At 38.2% G+C, this 15391-nt stretch overlaps 1 protein-coding gene across 7 annotated transcripts in view; it reads right to left on the bottom strand.

Annotated features, from left to right (window-relative positions):
* Positions 1 to 15391, bottom strand: part of LOC126260799 (endoribonuclease Dicer-like) — a 450082-nt gene that overhangs the window by 89090 nt on the left and 345601 nt on the right. The gene's annotated exons all lie outside the window — the stretch shown is intronic.

The raw sequence follows: 15391 nt of genomic DNA, 5'->3' as shown, positions 1-15391 counted from the left end.
TGGAGTGTAGCCATGTATGGAAGTGAAACATGGACGGTAAATAGTTTGGACAAGAAGAGAATAGAAGCTTTCGAAATGTGGTGCTACAGAAGAATGCTCAAGATTAGATGGGTAGATCACGTAACTAATGAGGAGGTATTGAATAGGATTGGGGAGAAGAGAAGTTTGTGGCACAACTTGACCAGAAGAAGGGATCGGTTGGTAGGACATGTTCTGAGGCATCAAGGGATCACCAATTTAGTATTGGAGGGCAGCGTGGAGGGTAAAAATCGTAGGGGGAGACCAAGAGATGAATACACCAAGCAGATTCAGAAGGATGTAGGTTGCAGTAGGTACTGGGAGATGAAGAAGCTTGCACAGGATAGAGTAGCATGGAGAGCTGCATCAAACCAGTCTCAGGACTGAAGACCACAACAACAACAACAGCTTGTATATCAACAAAAATACACAATATTTGAAAATGAGGTATAATTAAATAGATAGAAAAAAATCTACTCACCTTGCAGTGTAGGAGAAAACAGCTGTAAAAGATATTGAAATGTGCTAGGTTTCAGAGCCAGTGGCTCCCCCTTCAGGCAGAAGTGTTGAATGGAAAGGAAGAGGGATGAAGGAAAAGGACTGGCAAGTTTTAGGAAATGGGGACAAACACAGAAAATTCTACCTGAACACAGGGCAGGGGAGATTTATTGGATGGGATGAAGAGGAATGAATGACCATTTGTACCTGCACCAGGTGAGATTTGGAAACCCGAGAACTTGAAGGTGGAAGACAGGATAATAATTAAGACGGAGATTACTGAAAAAATACCATGCATTAGTCCGTAAGAGCAGAAAGGGAAATGTATTATACGAAGACTATTCAGAAAGTAACAAACAGTTTGAAGTAAAAAATTAACGATACAGAAAAATACCACATATGTAAAGTGCTGGCTAAGAATTACAAATTTTTTTAAGAATAAAGGATATGACGTACTGAAAGGCAGAAGTGCTGCATCATTGACAGGTACACAAACAAAAGGTACAGTGCTTTCCTAGTTTTCGGAATGAACTTCGTTTTTCGAGATGGTAAGAAAACACACACACACACACACACACACACACACACACACACACACACAGCACATGCCTATCTCCCTACACTGTCAACTGCTCAGTCAACTAAGCACAATGTAGGGTGACAGGCGTGTATATACCAGGTGTACCGGTATGAAATGAGCATTTTTATGTCAGAATGAAACACTAATTTTCAATTGAAAAGTAAAAACATTTTATTCAAAGTACTGACCATTGCTTTCTACACATTTTGACCACCTTTCTGGCAATTTGTAGACACCACGCCAATAGAAATGTTCGTCTTTTGAAGCAAACCAATCACACACCCAATTTTCGACTTCTTCGTACGAATCGAAGTGTTCCTCGGCCAATGCGTGTCCAATTGATGAAAACAAATCGTAGCCGGAAGGGGCCAAGTCTGGTGAATACAGCGGGTGGGGTAGCAGCTCCCAGCCAAGTGTTTTGATTGTATCCTGAACCAGTTTGGCTTTGTGTGCAGGTGCATTGTCATGTAAAAAAATTACTTTGCCATGTCTTCTGGCCCATTCTGGTCTTTTTTCGATCAATGCATAGTTCAAACTGATCATTTGTTGTCTGTAGCGATTAGTATTCACAGTTTCACTGGGTTTTAGAAGCTCAAGATACACCACACCTTTCTGATCCCACCAAACACAGAGCATTGTCTTCTTGCCGAATCAATCTGCATTTGCAGTCGATGTTGATGGGTGTCCCGGATTAACCCATGATTTTTCCCGCTTAGGATTCTTAAAATAAATCAATTTTTCATTGCCAGTAACAATTTGATACATGTATATATGTATGGATGGATATGTGTGTCTGTGCACGAGTGTATACTCGTCCTTTTTCCCCCCAAGGTAAGTCTTTCCGCTCCCGGGATTGGAATGACTCCTTACCCTCTCCCTTAAAACCCACATCCTTTCGTCTTTCCCTCTCCTTCGCTCTTTCCTGATGAGGCAACAGTTTGTTGCGAAAGCTTGAATTTTGTGTGTATGTTTGTGTTTGTTTGTGTGTCTATCGACCTGCCTGCGCTTTCGTTTGGTAAGTCACATCATCTTTGTGTTATATATATATATATATCCAAAAGCTAGAAAATTTTATTACGTACATTTTAAATGTATGATCTTAACCTATTTTTCTAAATAACTGCCGTTCAAATTGAGGCAGTTATAATACTGTGGCACATGTTTTTATTACTGTCTCTGTAGAAATGTGCCACCTGCAACTGCAACCACTGGTTTATATCGGCATGCAGTTTGGCGCCAGTATCAACATGTTGTGTAGCAAGGAATGTCTTCACTGCTGGGAAGAATTTGTAGTCACTCGGCACCAAATCCGAGCTATATGATTGATGATCAAACACCTCCCATATAAAACCAGATATGAGCTCTTGAGTATGATAGGCTGTGTGTAGATGTGTGTTGTCATGAAGAAATGAAAGTTCTGTAGTAAGTTTTCCCTGACACTTGCTTTGTGTCAACTGCCTTAACTTTGAGTGTGTTTGAAAGTACCTCTCTTGAGTTAACTGTTTTGCCACTTTCAAGGAAATCAACAACAATCACTCCCCTAGAGCCCCAAAAAGCAGTAACCATGACATTTCTTGCTGACAGCATTTGCAACTTCCTTGGTTTCTTGGAAGAATTTGTGCATCCCCATTCCATCAGTTGCCTTCTTGTTTCAAAAATGAAGTCTCATCCCCCGTTACAATACAATCGATAACTTAAAAAACTGTGAGGACGGGTTGTGAGTTGTACTTGGGTAGCTCAGATGGTAGAGCACTTGCCCGCAATAGGCAAAGGTCCCGAGCTCGAGTCTCGGTCTGGCACACAGTTTTAATCTGCCAGGAAGTTTCATATCAGTGCACAGTCTGCTGCAGAGTGAAAATCTCATTCTGGAAACATCCCCCAGGCTGTGACTAAGCCATGCCTCTGCAATATCCTTTCTTCCAGGACTGCTAGTTCTGCAAGGTTCGCAGAAGAGCTTCTGTAAAGTTTGGAAGGTAGGAGACGAGGTACTGGCAGAATTGAAGCTGTGAGGACGGGTTGAGTTGTGCTTGGGTAGCTCAGATGGTAGAGCACTTGCCCGCAATATGCAAAGGTCCTGAGCTCGAGTCTCAGTCTGGCACACAGTTTTAATCTGCCAGGAAGTTTCATATCAGAGCACACTCCGCTGCAGAGTGAAAATCTCATTCAGCCGATCGATAACTTCATTATCATTTTTCTCTTAACCCTGGAGGAAGGTCAGTGTTGCAGCCAGTCTCTCTATTTTGTAGTCTCCCGTTAGGATATTGAGAAACCAATTAATACAAAATTTGTTACAACTGAGCTTCTCCACCATAATTTCATGCACCAAACTGCATGAAATTTGGGTAAAATATTATAAAAGTTTCATAAATGTGAAATGACAATTTTCACAAATTCTGTAATTGATTTTCATCACAAGTTTGTCAGTCACAAAGCTAGGCCTACACTGCGGCCCTTATCGTGAATGCTGTTACGGCAATTTTTAAAATCAATGCAATACTTCCTCACTCAGCTTTCACTAATTATTCCTCTTCCATACATGTCACAAAGGTCATGATAAATTTCAATTGGTTTGCAGTTATTCACCAACAAAAACCTAATCACAGAACGCACCTCATAAGCAGTGGGATTATTTATTGCAGCTCATGTTTTAATACATCACAGATAGCAAAGTAGCAGCAACACAGACCACACTCTACCACTGCTGGATGCATACTGAGTGCAGGAGTGCCCTGGCACCAAGATGGTGGCTGTAGCCCTGCCTACCACTGCGACAGACCAAACCTACTTTCTAGATAGCACTCATACATAGCAGACAGTTGGGGCAGGGGTGGGGTAGTAGCTTGTCATCAGAAAATAAAATACTTTCCAAACATGTTCTCCCCCCCCCCCCCCCCCCAAAGTCTTTCCTTTTCATCAAATCCGGTAAGACACCCCTGATCTGAGACAAATTTTCCATAACACTCCCCTCTCCATTTCCTAAACCTCGTCAGTCCTTTTTCTTAATCCCTCTTCCTTTTCCTTCAACCCTTCTGCCACATGAAGGAGCCAATGGCTCCAAAAAGCTTGCAGATTTCCATATCTTTTATATGCATTTTCTCCTGTATAGACTTCCTTGCTTTTGGAACTATAATTCCTCAAGGAGGAGAACCCAGGATGATAGGAACCCACTTGTCTCCTCATCCTCACTTCAGTTGAGTGCCCTTATCCTCCTCCATTTTTCCTTCCCCTACCCCACACTCCTCTTCCCAAAGTTATGGAAGATGTACCATTAATGGACAATACAGCAACATGAAATTGTAATGATGACTGAAAATAAGTTCACTTAACCTGAAGTGGAAAGTATATAAAAATAGGCCCTCACAGTAGGACACATGCACTCTCCATCTATGGCACATGCACTCTCTCTCATAATTAATGATCGTTTTCATGAAGATTGTTCACTGATTGACAAAAATATGCAGAATTATGCCAGACTGATAAAAATGCTAAACAAGATGATATGAGAAGCTACTGGTCTCATAATTACCAACTGGAAAGAGATGCATGTGGTCCAATATGAAATTATAATCTACCACACTGAGTTGTACTACATACTCAGTGTAGTTTCAGGAAAGGTGGCTGTATGGTTTTAAGCTACAAGCAAAATGGTCACAAAAGTAATCAGCAAACTAAATTATACAATGGGTATGCTTGGTATCCATTGTGACCTCACAGAAGCGTTCAATACTGTAACCACCATTTGCTTTTCCACAAATTAATGAGCTAGAGGGTAAGGGAAAAAATTCTCTTCGTAGCACCCTTTTGCTACAGGTTGTAGCATTTCTGGCCCTCTTGTTATATTTAAAATGTTCATTTAGTGGTCGCAAATTTAATCTAGGTTACTGAAAATTACTTGCTGGGGATGAAGTAACATACCGGTGGACAAGGGAAGGTCAAGAGCTGTTACCATGTGCCCATTAAGTCCTTGTTCCAATCTTTTGATATAGCTGGCAACAGTTTCATATTGAAAGTTAATAGATAGTATATTGCACTTAATTATAGTTAATAATCAGTAAGAGGTACTTACAATTACACAATTCCAACCTAACAATACCCCAATTCACTCACTCCTCTTGTCTTAACAGAATTAGTTTCATTCTGGTTATTTTCACTTTGAACTACTTCTGATTAAATTAACCAAATCTTAAATCATATCAGGAAAGAAAAATTTTCCATCATGCATATACAATTGTTAATCTAAAACAGTTGACCACTAACTACCTATATGTTTGTTTAACAGCTTCTCCATTACATTACTTTGTCCTCAGATCTTTCATAAATGTGTTTACTCTTATGAAATTTCCTTTCCTTACCTTCCTTCAACATTTATCACACTTTTAGTAATCACAATATTAAACTGCCCTCATTTCACTCAACACTCTTCCAACCTCCCATCATGTCATGCTTCCATACTGCTCCAATACTCTGACTATTACCACCTACTTTAAAATGCACATAAGCTCAGCTTGAAAGATATGCACAGTCAAAATGGCAATACCCAGTGAACATCTATCTTCCCAAATAACACTTGGTACTCAAGTCAATATGGCCCCCTTACAAGGAATAGCTGTTTGGATTTCATGCTGATCTGTCACTGTAGCATTAGCTTCGTGACCTTGCTATGTTGACACTGCAAACAGCTATATGAAACAGGAATCTACAGCCATTGTATGTCCTGAGGACACCCAGCTCTACTGTGTGATTAGATAATGATCTTGGCTTTAATGTTCTGGAGGAAAAATACTCCATCGTTTGGATGGGGACTACTCAGGAGGATGTTGTCATCAGGAGGAAACAAATCTGGTACACCAAAAGTTGAAGTATGGAACATTACACCCATTATTCGGGTAGACATGTTAGAGAACTTGAAAACAGAACTGAGAAGGTGGAAGCTAAAGTGAGAATTAGTGGAGTGTGGTATCAGAAAGAAAAATATAACTGGAGTGTCTTTGAATTTAGATAAAAACAATACACACAATTCAGTACTGCACAGGACCTCACAACAGCATTAGAAATAAAGCAAATGGGTAAATCAATAATTAAAACAATATTCTAATTCTTATGGTTTTATAATGAAAGAACTTGCATTGGAAGTAATATTTCACAGATGATTTCCATGTCTAAGCTCTGTAACTGTTGATTTAAAGATAATTTCAGATTTTGGAGATAAAAACACTTCAAAAGTTGATGTTTTTTTATTTTGTCTAATATCTTGTGGAAAGATTTCTGGGGAAACTTGTCACTGAGGAAAAAGTATTTGTAGTGCAGTGGCAAATTAATAATAATACATAGCGTTCGCCCAGCAACCTCTTGTAGACCACTTTTCACAAAGTTAAGGATACTGATGACAATTTCACAATACCTTTGCTTCCTAAAAAAGTTAATCACAGTTTGAAACAATAGTAACATTCATAAATGTAGCACTAAAAGTCGGAATGGTTTATGCTATTCATCACTCAGCCTTAGTGTGGTACAGAAAGCAGTGAGGATAATCAGCTACAAAAATTTTGACCATCTACCCAGTGATGTAAAGAATTTAATAGATATTAAAACTAATTTCAAACAACTAACTGAAATTTTATCTGCTTGACAACTCCTCTTGCTCAATGGAAGAGCTTCTGAATGTACAAGGTGCATCCAAAAATTAAGTTCTGATGACCAAGAAAGAAAACAAAAACATTACTTTTACTTAGATTCACTGGCTACTTCCCAATGTAATGACCACCACTGTTGAGGCATTTATCACCATGGTGCACCACCAACTGTGTGCCAATGCCACCAATGTTCGGAGCCATACAGTCACTTCAGTCTGCACCTCATCATTGTTGTGGGAGCATTTTCCTGCCAGAAAACAGTTCATGAAACAAGACTGAAGAGATGAAGTCACTTGGGGGCGAGGTTGGGGCTGTAGGGTGGATAGCTGAAGGTCTCCCATCCAAACAGATTCAACAGATTTCATGTACCATTGATTGTATGGGATCCTGCATTGTCACACACAAGCACAATGCCTCTTGTCAACATCTCATGTCTCTTGTTCTGGATCCCCCTACACAATTTTTTCAATATCTGACAATCCAAACAGCATTTATGGTCTCCCATCGCGGTAAAAATTTGTCACAGAGCCAGCACCCAGCATTTTGTGATAGAAATAGTGATGTAACTTCCAGAAAACCATCTGAAGATGAAGATGAAAATGTTCAAAAACCGGTTCATGAAATAAATAACCATTCAAAAAAGTGACTGATTGCAGTTTTATGCACTTACATTCCATTATCCCTGTTTTATATTGATCTTACAATCTCTTTACAAGACACAACCCATTCCTTTCAACTGTTCTTCCAAGATGGATGAGACAGATAAAATACACTCAAACTTCAAGAAAAATGTAATATACCAATTGCAAAGAAGGCAGGTTCTGATTGTTGTAAATATTGCCAAATAATAGTGTTTGTTGCAAGATACTGACAAAATTATTTGCAGAAGAATTGGTAGAAGCTGAGCTCAAAGGAGATCAGATTGGGTTTCAGAGGAATCTAGCAAGTTGAAAAGCAACACTGACCCTATGACTGATTGTAGAGGATGCACTAAAAAAAGGTAAACCTGAAGTTACTGCACATCGAGATTCAGGAGAGAGCTTTTCAAAATATTAACAGGAATACTCACTTTGAAACTTTGAAGATAGCAGTGAAGAAATTAAGGAAAAACAGGTTATATACAATCTGTACATAAACCACAGTGCAGTTATATGAGTCAAAGACATGAAAAGGAAGCAGTAATTAATACGGAAGTGACACAGAGTTACAGCCTATCCCTGGTTTTACTCAACCGGTACACTGAGAAAGCTATGTAGGAAACCAAAAGGAAATTGGGGATTGGAATTAAAGTTCATGTAGAAGTAATAAAATCACTGAGGGCTTCAGATGACATTTCAGTTCTATCAGAGATGGCACAGGATTCTGAATATTAGATGAAAGAAATAGATAGTGTCTTGGAAAGCTGTCTGTCATAAGATGAACATTTAAAGAAGTAAAACAGTTGAAATATAGCAGAGTTAAAACAGGCAATGCTGGAGAGTTACATTAGGAAATGAAACAGTAAAAGTAGTTTTATTTGGGCAGCAAAATCACTGACTGTCCTCAATAGAGAAGATATAAAATGCAGACTGACAATGACAAGAAAATCATTTCTGAAACAGAAAGTTCTGACAGATGTAAATAATTCAGAAGCACAGGATACCACTAACCTAATAGCAAGAACCTCGAGTCGTAGGCAGGCATACACAAAAGAGTAGCTTTCGGAAGAAACCCTTTGATAAATTGGACTACAAACACACACACACACACACACACACACACACACACACACACACACACACACACAAACCTGTGCCCACTAGATAAACAATTGTGAGACACAATTGTTTCAAAATCTACAATTACATTTACACCTATGTCTACATCTACATTTATACCCTGCAAACCACTGTGAAGTATATGGCAGACAGTACTTTCCAATGTACCAGTTATTAGGTCTCCTTCCATTCCATTCAAGTATACATCACGGGAACAACTGATGTTTAAACATCTCTGTGTGTGCCGTAATCAGTCTTATTTGGCCTCATGAGCCCTATGGGAGCAATATGTAGCAGGTTCTTGTGTGTCACTAGATTCATGATTCAACATTAGTATTTCAAACTTTGTAAGTAGGCTTTCTCAGGATAGTTTCTGGCTATTTAAAACTTTATAAGTGTACTTTCTCAGGATAGTTTGCACCTATCTTCAGCACTTGGCAGTTCAATTCTTTCATCATCTCCTTGATACACCCGCATGGGTCAAACAAATCCATAACCATTCATGCTGTCCTTCTTTGTACACATTCAATTCCCCCATTAGTCCTGCCTGGCATGAGTCTCACACACTTCAGCAATATTCCAGGATGGATCACATGAGTGTTCTGTAAGGGCCATTCAAATCAACACACAAAAATACAATTTCCAACCAACCACCCTGATTTTCATCAGATTTCATTGCACATGAAGAGAGAATGAAAAATGTCAAATTACAGATTTATAGCAGAAGTAAGACAAAAGTAATGGTCACCCGAAGTTCTGAAAATATGTGAAAATTCTGACACGCACTGCAGACAAAAATGTCTGCAACTGCTGTTCGAATAGAGACAAAAGGTAATATTGGAAAGCTCTGTGAACAGGTTTTCAAATGATATGAAACACAGTATATTCGAACAATGTTCACAACTAACGTGACATTAACCTTTGACCTTGACTCTCTCAAAACATGTCACCTTCAAAATTGAAGGTAAAAAATAAATTTGCTTCTTAATGTTACACTGTACAATAAAGTCAATCTGGGACTGCATTTAGATTAGGTGATATAAATTAATGTGTACAGCTGTGATATCCAATAAAGCAATACAAATTGTATGCAGACTAAAACACAATGGTGTAAAGTACTGAGAAACATATTAACTGTCAAAAAGGTGGGGTTATAGCAATGCACAGTACGACAGCAATGTAAACAGGTCAACAGCAAGCATTTTGGTGTACAACACGAATACAGCATGGCCAAAAAAATGTTAATTTCTATTATATGATGGTAAGTGACAAAGCAAAATATTGTCATTACGAAGTGTTTCTTATCAAAGCTTTGATGGCGGTGTGGGTGCTACATGCATAGATGACATTGTAACAAAAGATATTGGGTGTTGCAACTACACAAATCTACCATAAAGAAGGAGTTTGAGAGGCTCTTGTACTTCTGTAATCCCTCCCGTGAAGATGGACACAACCGATACAAAAAAGTTTACCTAAAGTGAAAATGTGGATGGTTGATATGATCAACGGCATAACGACTGACCACAAAATGCGGTATATGTACGAAAATTAACATGGAAACACGAGTATGTGGTTGACCCAACTGCACTCAAACACACAGAAATCACAAACCTCCACAGGTGACTCACACAACTGTACCCTGAAATATTGCATTAGTTGTGTTAATTGACAGTCTATTACCTCTTGATGAGTCTCTGGTGAAAAAGAAGAGACTGAGGGAAAACATATGCCCTGAAAAAGTTTGAGAAAGTGGCAGAAGTATTCCTAAGTAAATACGTGCCCAATGTGGGAGAAAATGCAGAAGTTGAAACAAATTGTGATCTGAAATTATAATACGTCAAGGGAGAAATTCAGTGCTAGCACCAGAAGCAGTGAGAAGATCCAAATGTTGACATTTCTTCTGAAAAGTTGGCACATTCAAAGGATTGAAAATGAATTTGGAGCTTAAAACTATTTAGTGAAAAAAGCAACACAATTAGAAAAGGCTGTTGGATTTTCCGATCTGAGACTAAAGGTGTCTTAAGGAAGAGCATTGTAAACTATGCAATAGAAGTCTATGACAGAGAAGATCTAAGTCGCTGTTTGCCTGGGAAGACAAGATTTTGTTTCTGACAGGCAAAATGGTTCCTAGGTTCATAAACAATAACCACTGGTGTTGGTAAACCTGCATTCAAGTATTCAAAGATGTGTGTCTAGGACTGAAAACAGAATTATTCCAATTCTGCTGGTTACTACAAAATAGCTGTGTTCTGGCTGGTGCAGCTAGTATCCATAGTGTGTGTGTGTGTGTGTGTGTGTGTGTGTGTGTGTGTAGTATTCACCAAACTACAATCACCACCTTGCTCAGATCATTTGTAATCCTGAACAGCCAAAATATTAGATGTCAAATGTGAGAACTGTCCAGGTCAACATTTTAATCATGACATACCTAGGAGAGTTGTTTTAAGGAAATGGGATTGATGATGTTACCCACTGTGGACATCTACAGATAGATTAACTCTCGAGTCATATCTGTGTTTTGTGGAAGACCTCTTGAAAAATCTTCCTAACGAATTAAAAAAGCTCCTGCCACACTCCTTCATAGCTGAACAACAGTCTGAATTTCTAGAACAGTGAATGAGATACTTTGTGACAATGAACATATTGTAATATGTGATTTTCAGAGAATTATGCATTTGTTCTGCAGTATGAGGTCCAGACGTTTCATCCGAACAAAGCATAGTCCACCATTCATCCATTTGTGGTTTTTAATTATAGACATCCAGAAACCTCAGCAATAGATCACATTTCACTTGTTGTCCATCAGCATGCCTTAAACAAGACAATGAGTGTACATCTTTTCCGTCATTTGGTTAATTTGATGATATCTCATTACCATAAAACACTGAAGCACATGTATTCCTTTGCAGATATCTTTTCATTAGAGTGATTTCAGTGTCCATGCAGAATGGCATTTCTCTGTCACATCACACGGCAAAGGATATGTGAGGTATTGCAGGCACTATCAAGATACACTCTGCCGGTGCCACTCTGCAGTGTATTTACAATGCCAAGATAATGACACCCAAACAGTTGTTCAAATGGTGTTCCAAAAACATTACAGTGTATCCCTTTCATTATACAATAGTGAATATGATGAGAAGTTTACATTCTTGGCAAGGTTGATGTGAGAACAGCAACAGGCTGAACATATGTCCTTCCACCGAAATGTGCACAATGTTCCCAAAATGTGCACAGTGTTTCCAAAATGTGCACAGTGTTATACCTTGCTATCTAGTATTGAGGCATGGTAAGTCTTTTATGACACACTTGTCATCATGTTTGCTTGTGCAAATTTGAACCTGTTTGCTGGGCAACTCATACATGTAGGTGGTTGGGATGGTTATATTATGTTTTGCATCACTGAAGTTCAGATGTCATAGTCTGTTAACTGACATATTACAGATGTCTGCTATTGGACTATTTACATTGCTACCTTGCTGGGAATTGCTACAACTCCCCAATAAACTGTTACCATGTTTTTCAGTTTATATTCCTTTATTGCATCTCACAGCTGAACATATTAATTTTATCGTCTAATCTGAATGTCATCCCAGCAGGATTTTTTACTGTGTTGTACAATGTAACATGAATAAGCAAATTTGTTATTTTTTTTCCATCGGTTTTTAAGGTGCCATGTTTTGAGATATCCAAGGCCGAAGGATAATGTCACTGACATTAACTGCATACACTGTTTGAATATGGCTATGTTTTATATCATCTGAAAGATTGTTCACAAACCTATTGAAAATTACCTGTTTCACAGTTCTACCTCGATTATAAAAGAAGTAACAGACATTTTTGTGTTCAGCGTGAATCAAAATTATGCACATTTTCAGAACTTTGGGTGGTCATTACATTTGTGGTATTTGTGTTATAATTCTATAGTTTGACATTTTTTGTTCATGTATCAAGTGTGATGAACACAACAAATCTGATGAAAATCGAAGATGGTCATGTTTGCACCAGTGTTGATTTGATGTGGAATGACTCTTAAGTAATGTCCTCTGTAGACTGACTGCATTTCCCAAGTCTTACACTTGTATTATCTACAACTGGACCTTACAACTGTAGCTCAGAAACTGGCCAAGTAACTTTAAACAGTATTGGGAAAAATTGGTAATTTAAAGTGAATGTTTTCAAAGGATGATTTTTTTAATACAATTTTTATGAAAAACTTGGTCACAACCACTTCATACAAAGAAATTCTCATCACATGTGAAGGCTATCAGTGGTACTATGATTAGTGTCAGACACTCGTGGATGGCACAGGAACCAAAACTGAGGGTAGCAAAGCAAAAATAGATATGTTGAACTTACCATTCCTGTAACATTAAAATCAGAATTTGAAGTCGAGTCAAACCCTATTTTCATGACAATGTACTAAAGAACCCACAAACAAAAAACTGTACCCTGTAGTTGGAATGCAGTATATGGCACACCCGTCTACAAGAAGTGTAGCAGAAGTGATCCATAAAGCCGTAATCCAATTTTATTGAGTCCATCAGTTGTTTATCCTTATGATGTATCTGAGCTAAACCATCTCTAACAGAATGCCCTCTTCCATGCAAACCAGTGAGGATTCACACACAAACCAATTAGTGCTTACCACACATGACATCTTGAAAGCCAGTTAGACAGTTCAGTATTTTTTGGCTCACTAAAAGCATTTGATCCAATACCACACTCAAACTTATTAACGAATGTACAATCAAACTATGTATCAAACAAAATTTGTGGCTGTATGGAGGAGCTTGTGATATGGAAGATGCAGAATCTCGTCTTGTAAGTAGAGTAATTGACAAAAGTAGAAGTAACTTTACACGTGTCACGGGGAAGTGTATTGGGATTGTTTTGAGTTCATTTTGTATACCTGGCAGACAAAATAGCAACTGCAGACTTTTTGCAGATCATGCAATTATCAATAATGAAATAGTATCTAAAAAGAAAAGCTGCATAAATGTTTGAGCAAATCTACAAAAATTTAGGTGAAACAATTTGTGGGGATATTGACTAGAATGATCACACAGGCTGAAACATAGGTAAAGTAAGTGACTAGACTTTTTCACTGAGGATAGTGGGAAAGTTCAATGAGTTTACTACAGTGTTTGCTCATGAAATGGTTGTGTGGTCCATCCTAGAATTTAGCTAACATGAGTCAGATCCATATCAATATAGTACTAGCTACATTAAGAAGAGCAGTATGAATGCTCATACGTTTGTTTGACTCACAGTAAACACCACAGACATTCTGTTAAACATGGCCTGCCAAAATGTCTGAAGACTGACAAAAGCCTACGTATAACATTTCAAGAACCACAATTAAACAGGGAATATGGAAATACTGTATAGCTCCCTTCAGATCTCTCAAATAGTGACTCCAAAGCCCGCATCCCGTGGTCGTGCGGTAGCGTTCTCGCTTCCCACGCCCGGGTTCCCGGGTTCGATTCCCGGCGGGGTCAGGGATTTTCTCTGCCTCGTGATGGCTGGTTGTTGTGTGATGTCCTTAGGTTAGTTAGGTTTAAGTAGTTCTAAGTTCTAGGGGACTGATGACCATAGCTGTTAAGTCCCATAGTGCTCAGAGCCATTTGAACCATTTTTTTTTTTTTTTTTTTTTTTTTTTTTTTTTTTTTTACTCCAAAGACAAATAATTACAGCACATACAGAGGAATTTAAGCAGTCATTCCATCTTTACTCTCTATGATAAGAGATGGTATAAACCCTAGTGTGCAGTACAATGTGAAGTATCATTGATAATGTACTTCACAGAGGTTTGCTCTAGAGTTCTGCATGACCGAGTAAGCGAGCACAAAATACGAGATGGGACGAGCACACCCTAACTGAATAGGCTGCCCGCACTAGTTCTTGTGACCGAGCATATATGCCGTGACCAAATACGTAGCACGTAACTTTAAACACATTACATGTGTCATTATCTGTGTGAGACTGCAGCCAGTGCAGGCTTCTCATTTGTGGTGTGTCTCTCTCTGTAATCATGCAGCGCGAGGAAGCCAGTGCAGTAAGATGTAAGACAGAAACCAATGTTTACACATTGAAGAAACGGGAAGGTCTATAAATCCAAGTATGGAGTACATATCTGTTGGTTGTAGACTCAGTGGAAGAGGAGTCAAAATAGGCGAACACATGTGTCAGATTATCCGTAGATACTAGATAATTTTTGAAAAAAATGGCTGACAAGATTTTTGAGGTACTTTATGTGCCTTTTATGGTGTGACATCCTCAGACAAAGTGGTGGCTCAGTGCTTAGGGTGGAGGCTTCTTAATTATGCACCCCAAGTGTGAAATTCGATTATTTTTTATTTACGTTAATTTTATTGTTTTCCTTTATCTACCTATGTCTGTAGAACATTACTACAAGATTGTTTCTTATATATAACGGCATTATATTAATTATAAAATTACAACTGGATTTCACAATAAGTGCCACACATTTATTACATAATGTAAGTGTGTATAGAACTCTGAGGGTTTACAATTTTTTTGAATTTCCCATACCCTGGTATTTTGTTCTCATATCAAATCTCACATTGATTATTAAAATTTAATTGATGTGTTTATTCTTAAGGAGGATTTGGTGCATTCCCTTGGATGATATTGATCATAGACACATTCAAAACAGATATTCCGAACACCATAAGCATCACAAGAAGGCAGATTTGCCACTTTGACTTTTCTTCACATGAATCTCAATTCTGAATCAAGATACACTACACAAATTTCACTGAAAACAATTTCAATTCTGAATCAAGATACACTACACAAATTTCACTGAAAACAATTTCAAATAATTTTCTCATTCTTCTTCATTTTTTTTTAAATGTGACGTACAATTAGTAGACAAATAA

The sequence above is a fragment of the Schistocerca nitens genome, chromosome 5 (genome assembly GCF_023898315.1).
Source record: "Schistocerca nitens isolate TAMUIC-IGC-003100 chromosome 5, iqSchNite1.1, whole genome shotgun sequence".
Lineage (NCBI taxonomy): Eukaryota > Metazoa > Arthropoda > Insecta > Orthoptera > Acrididae > Schistocerca > Schistocerca nitens.
This window is presented reverse-complemented; position numbering and strand designations above follow the sequence as displayed.